We start from the raw sequence: 6,721 nt of genomic DNA on the forward strand, positions 1-6,721 counted from the left end.
CAGCTATCAAACATAATAATAACACAAATGTATTTAAAAAAAAATGTCTTATAAAAAGAAGTAGCGTAGCTTAATCCTTAATCTAGTTACCGAATCAAATGTTTTGATTGATTGATTGATTGATTGTTGGTTGCTTTACCACACTTTTACATTGTGAGGTGATGACATCATGGACATAGCCCAGTAAAAAATAGATTTTTACCTGATGGTTCAATAGAAAATCGGCAATGCAAAGGCGTTTTCATTGATAAAAAGTAAAATCTCAAAAATACTGAACGCCTAGAAAAGTTCAATTGGAAAGTCCCTAATCAAATGGAAAAATCAAATGATAAAACATTTCAAACGGTGGATTGAACCTGGTTTTATAACGCTAAACCGCTCACTTGTACGACAGTAACATCAATTTTTATTATATTGACAATGAAACGTGAAAATAATGTCACAAAAAGGGTTACAAAAACAACACAGACCCCACAAAAACTTAAGGGTGATTCTAAATATTTTGAATTTTTGAAATACTAAGGCTTTTCTACCTCAGGCATAAATAACCTTAGCTAGATTTGGCTAAAATTTTCGGAATTTTAGTCCTCAATGCTCTTTAACTGTGTACTTTATTTGGCCTTTTTTACTTTTTGGGATTCGAGCGTCACTAATGAGTCTTTTTGTAGACGAAAAAGTCAATGATTTATGTTACCCCGTTTGAAGAAAGGTTCTATTCGTATTAACGTTAAATACGTTAATATAGTAATGCAAATAGACAGGAAATAATAAAAAATAAATTAAAAACATTGATTTACAAAATTTTAATCTGCTAACCGAGTCCCTGTGCTACAAGTTGGAATAGATCTATCAAGACTAAAGAACGTTCATGTGTGGTTTAGCAATTGTACATGCCCACGACACCGACGTCCAGATATTGGTCGGAAGATGTTTTGAGAAGTACCGGACAAGTACAATTAAACAGTATATTACAGAACACAAAACTGGCCATCTTTGCTGTAAATACAAATCCCAATCCAACGGCATCAAATAATTTAAAAAAAAACATATGACCTTTAACATTGGAGGTCTAAACTAGCATTGAGCCGTGTCCAGGTCCGAAATAGAAAATAAAGAGATGTGGAGTAAATGTACACGGGACAAAATCGTACACAATATATAGAAAAAATACAAATTATTAATGAACAGGGCTTTTATGCCTGTTCTTCATCTTGAAAGGAGCTGGAGGGTCTTCAACGAGGAACTAGACCATTGATCCTCATTATACAAAAGTAACATAGGTTAGTGCATCGGACTATACAAAAACATAAGTTCCTGGTTCGATCACCGTTCCGGTGAGAAAATTTCCAATCCAAACTAACAATAGCCACACACTTGACTTTGTGGATTACATTATTTTTTTCATCATCCTACATATGTCTTTTGATATTGTTCATACATGTCAATACTAAAAGTCTTACACTGTATCTATATATTTTGCTCCGAGACCAGAACATAATAAAATAGATTAATTAAAACTTGCGCTTTAGATTAAGAAAGGAAAGATTTTGTATCATTTTTTCCAGTTCTTCTGGAGTCCTTGAGCCCTCCCTCGCAAACAATATATAGTTTGCTTTATTTGTAAAAGAGACTAGTTACGCTACAGTATTATCATCTAAGATTAACCTCTCCAAAATTAAAATTAAAGATCACGCACCCTTATTGTTTAGGTTGATAAAGACTTTTGCAACCGTCGACATTATCTTCGATTAAAGTAGTATTAATCTGACAACCGCTGTGCATGTATACTTTAACGACCTTTAAATGAATGAGAAATGACAACATTGTAATTTTTTGAATGACAATTAAACTGTGTTGGAAAGATAACATAAATACACTTTCGTTTTTCGTTTTTTGTTTTTGTGAAATCAAAAATGAAAAATGAAAACACTTTCATTTTTCGATTTTAGTTTTTGAGAAATCAAAATTGAAAAATGAAAATACTTTTCTTTTTCGTTTTTTGTTTGTGAAATCAAAAACGAAAAACGAAAACACTTTCGTTTTTCGTTTTAGTTTGTAAGATATCAAAAACGAAAAATGAAAACACTTTCGTTTTTTGTTTTTTGTTTTTGATATTTCCGCGTCGCCAGGTAAACTAAATTTGCGACAGTAAAACTACCGATGGACGTCCTTAAAGCTTCAAATACAATACAGTTATCTCTTAATTACCTATAATGTTAATGTAATTTATGTGGAACATCTCATCTTAGTACACAGATGAACGTAAATATATTCTTTTTTCAATACGGAAGTTAAATATTTACTTTTCCTGTTTAAAGGTCATACACACATATGTTGATACAGCGTAATGGATCTTCTAAATTACTTGTTGTTTGTGTTCGTAAATTTAAACAGTAAGTATTATATATTAGTTAACAAGTTACATGAGTTTAGCGCCTGTACTGTTCACAAATGCCATATATACCAATGCAAACTTTCTGTTCATAAAACCATGAATGACACCTATTCTCAAAATAAGAAAAAAAAGAACACAAATGTATGATTTTAAAACGTGAATAACATCATAAAACGTTAGACAAAGTGTCTTACCTAGCTTTATATATCACCTGTTTATAAGTGGAATTTTTTTTATTAATCAATGAAGATACAACAGATCCAATTTAAGATATAGGTATTTAGATAGATGCCAATAAAATAAATGTTTATGTATAACAGAAAGAAAATGTTAAAGTGATTATTGAAGACTGATTATAAAACAATATTTGTCCATATCTATTTATCAGTAAAGCATGTTGAAATCATTTACTGTAAGCCGACCTATTGAATACACCTCGAGGAATACACCACTCATTCAACTTGATAACCCCTCAATTAATACCGATGTTTACTCATATAAAAGTCAAGAAAAGAAAAATTGTATTTTTCAAGCCACCAGGCGAAAGCCATTGACCAGAACAAAACAGATATTTTTTTTCCGAAATCTTTTAAATGATAGTTCCTTGTTAAGATAAATTCGGATTAAAAAAAACAACTCTTTTTTACAAATTCAAATGACGTCATGTTTTTGTCATTTTTTACAATTTCAAATATGACGTCACTTGGCGTTGAAGTTTGAACTTATTCAGATGTGTCTATATTTTGTGTTGCAAATGTCTGGTTATGTAATGTATTTCAGTTGTTTCCTGTAATTAGTTAATACTTCAGTTTTATCATGTACATCTTTTGTATAGTAATTTTATAAATTTACTGTTTTCAAAAGTATGAATTATTCTAAATAATAGGAATGTTCTGGTAACTAACAGAAACCCCTGGCCGTTTTTGGCACAACTTTTTTTATCTTTTGGTGTGCGATGCTGTTTGACTTTGTGCTTGTTTCGGCTTTCAAACTTTTGTATCTGGGCGTCACTAGTAGATCTTGTGTGGACAAAATGCACTTATGGCGTATTAAAATTTTAAACTTGTTGCCTTTTGTTGGCTGTTGTTCGTGTGTTTCTTTGTCAATTGTGTCCTCCAATTTATCTATACTGGAGTCCTGTGCTGTTGAGTTGTCATTTTAATGTTATATTTCACATGACTATAAAAGAGGGAGGTTTGGCATGCCATAAAACCAGGTTCAATCCACCATTTTTTCCTTTAAAAATTTCCTGTACCAAATCAGGAATATGTCACGGTACTTGTCTATCCCAAATTCATGTATTTGGTTTTGATGTTATATTTGTTATTCTCGTGGGTTTTGTGTGTTTTACATTGTAGTGGTGTGTCGTTGTTCTCCTCTTATATTTAATGCGTTTCCCTCAGTTTTAGTTTGTTACCCCGATTTTGTTTTTTGTCCGTGGATTTATGAGTTTGCACAGCGGTATACTACTGTTGCCTTTATTAATCATGTTATATTTGCTATAGGTTTTCCCGTTTGAAATGTTTACCATATCTTTACAGGGGCACTAGCTGTCAAAAGCATGTTCACCTATTTGACTCAAATTCTCATATTTGATTTATAAAATACCAAAACACATATCCAAATTACAATATGCCTTAAATAAACTGCGAGCAATGCATATACTAGATAAAATATATCAGAATTTCGTGTGTATTTTAGTCTAGACGCCATCTAATTAAATATCGAGATGACCCCGAAAACTACCTTCGGTAACATAACACATTATAAACAACAACCCAGGGTTTCCGCTGGCCATCGCCATTTTCGCCATTTGCGAAAAAATAATAATTGTGGCGATAAAAATTCGTCATTTGCGAAAGAATTTGGCGAAAGAAATATATATAACGATTTAGTTTCCTCCATCTTGTTTATTTACTTTTTTCGAGTTTCTCGGACTTTACCCAATCAGACAATACTCGGAATTCACCTTGACCTTATTACGATTTTGACAGAAAATCAATAATCAGCTGATTGCATTTTATAGCTATCGACAACAAAGGACTAATTAATAAAGGTGTTGATTGAATTGTTTGACAAAAAGATATGCTTAAATGGCTTTGGCTTAATGTCGCATACATAGTTTATTTCCCACTTTGCGACGCACGTGTTTGAAGCAAACTATTGACATCTCCTCTCCTTTTAAGATAGTTTAGAAAAGAAAGCTGTTGTTGTGACGAAAAATGTTCAAAATCAAGAAAAATCTCCGATTTAAAACTTTAATTATCCTTTGACTTTAATATAGGTAATTGATTAGGGAGACTACTTTAGAGTCGTTTGAGTGACACACGTGTTTCAAGCATAGTTTCACGTCTCAACTTTTTCATTTACGATGGTAAAGAAAAGAAAACTGTCTATCCAAAAGGTTGGGAACAACCCCTCAAATGAGAGTAACCCTTCAATGTGATGTCTACACATGAAATGAGGGATCAATTTAATATGATAAAAGCTTTTGTTTTGTTGTAAAAAACACTTCTTAGTATAAAAGGGCACATCAGTATTTTTCTTTTAAAGAAACTTTCCCTACGAACTATACTGGTATTATATTATCAAAACATGTCCATTAACTTTTGTATATTCCAGAACTTATATCTTCTTTATTATTTAAAGTATAGTGGCCCCCTCATTTAGAAAAATTGTTTAAAATACAAAGAATATTTTTCCCTTTTAAGTTAAAAAAAAAATTCTGTTGTTTTAAAGTAAATGTTTAGTGTTTATTCAATAAAATGTGGACTTTAAATTAAGTTTGAGAGAATAATCATAGACACAATGGGGCAAAAATCATCTTATTTAAGGGAGGGGGTTGAAAAAAAGGTAAATTTTAAACGAAAAATATATTTATGTTACTTGGCGAAAAAAATAATTAAGTGGCGAAAAATATATTGTTTTGGCGAAAGAGGTGGTGAAAAAAATAATTGACCCAGGGAAAACCCTGCAACAACCTAATTATAAAAAGATATGGTCATCGTGCAAATGATTTGCTCTTTGCCTGTTTGATTTCATTTTACAGGATAAGAAATAAGTTAATGTTCAATTTTACCTGTAAAAGAATGATTTTTTTGTTGTTGATAAAATCAGTCAATCAAATGAATTACCTTTGTTTCACTATCAAAATTCTTTTCTTTTAATAATCGAACACGCAATAAGTATGTGTAACCCACCTTTAGCTACGGATTTATATTGAAATTTATCTAGTAATTTATAAAAACTAGGACAATCGGAAATACATCTATCATTCCATGAGTCGTTTAGCTATTTTTTTAATATAATTAGATTTGATTTATAAAATCAAGTAAATTGTTGTTAAAAGAACATGAAGATGTAGTACGATTGTCAATGAGCCCACAATTTACTAAATGACGTACATATAAGCCCTTATTACTCTCTATACATATTTTTTTGTAACTACTACAAATTCGCCCCTATTGTTAGATTGAAAATCTGCTGTACCCAATTTACTTTGGATATGTACAAGATCATGCCATCGTACTACATGTATGCTTATCCTGTTTGAACTCTACTTTTATTTTTTTATTTTAATAAGGCCGTTTGCTTTCTCGTTTGAATTGTTTAACATTGTCAAATCGGGGCCTTTTAAAGCTGACTATGCGGTATGGGCTTTGCTCGTTGTTGACGGCCTTACTGTGACCTATAGTTGTTAATGTATGTTATGTTGGTCTCTTGTGGACATTTGTCTCATTGGCAATAATATCACATCTTCTTTTATATATATACTGGGTTTTTGTTTACGATCAAAATATCACCTCTAGTGATATTTTCTGACAAAAGTCAATTCAAAATTTATTCAATATAGATTTTTAGTATCTTACTGAAAACAAAATTGACATTAGTAAGAATTCTCTTACCCTGAAATTATAAAAAAAAATAGTTTTACAGTATTCCTTCAATGTTCAATGCTCACCTGATATAAACTGAACTATAAAGGTGACATATTTTATGTATCAAATGTGTGGTGCATTTTGTAAAAAAAAAACCATGCAATTGAGAAAGGGGTATTTTTATATTTTTGTGGGGAACACCATGTAATAAGTCCTTGAGGTTAATTACAATTTATGCAGTTGAAATATTATTATTATATATAGTATTTTCATTTGCGAATTTTACTGTGCCATCATCCTGTTTTACGGTTCGGGGATCTAAAAGTTTTGCATTGATACCATTTATTTAAAGATTTGCAATTTGTTATCAAAATTTAGATACCGGAAATACATGATAGCTTTATGTCAATTGGTTATGCTCTAGAATTTTTGTCAATTTGAAACTGGA

At 31.0% G+C, this 6,721-nt stretch overlaps 1 protein-coding gene across 1 annotated transcript in view; it reads right to left on the reverse strand.

Moving 5' to 3' along the window:
- LOC139524354 (uncharacterized) overlaps positions 1-6,721 on the reverse strand; it is a 262,486-nt gene that overhangs the window by 141,393 nt on the left and 114,372 nt on the right. The window lies entirely within an intron of this gene.

The sequence above is a fragment of the Mytilus edulis genome, chromosome 5, assembly GCF_963676685.1.
Source record: "Mytilus edulis chromosome 5, xbMytEdul2.2, whole genome shotgun sequence".
NCBI lineage: Eukaryota > Metazoa > Mollusca > Bivalvia > Mytilida > Mytilidae > Mytilus > Mytilus edulis.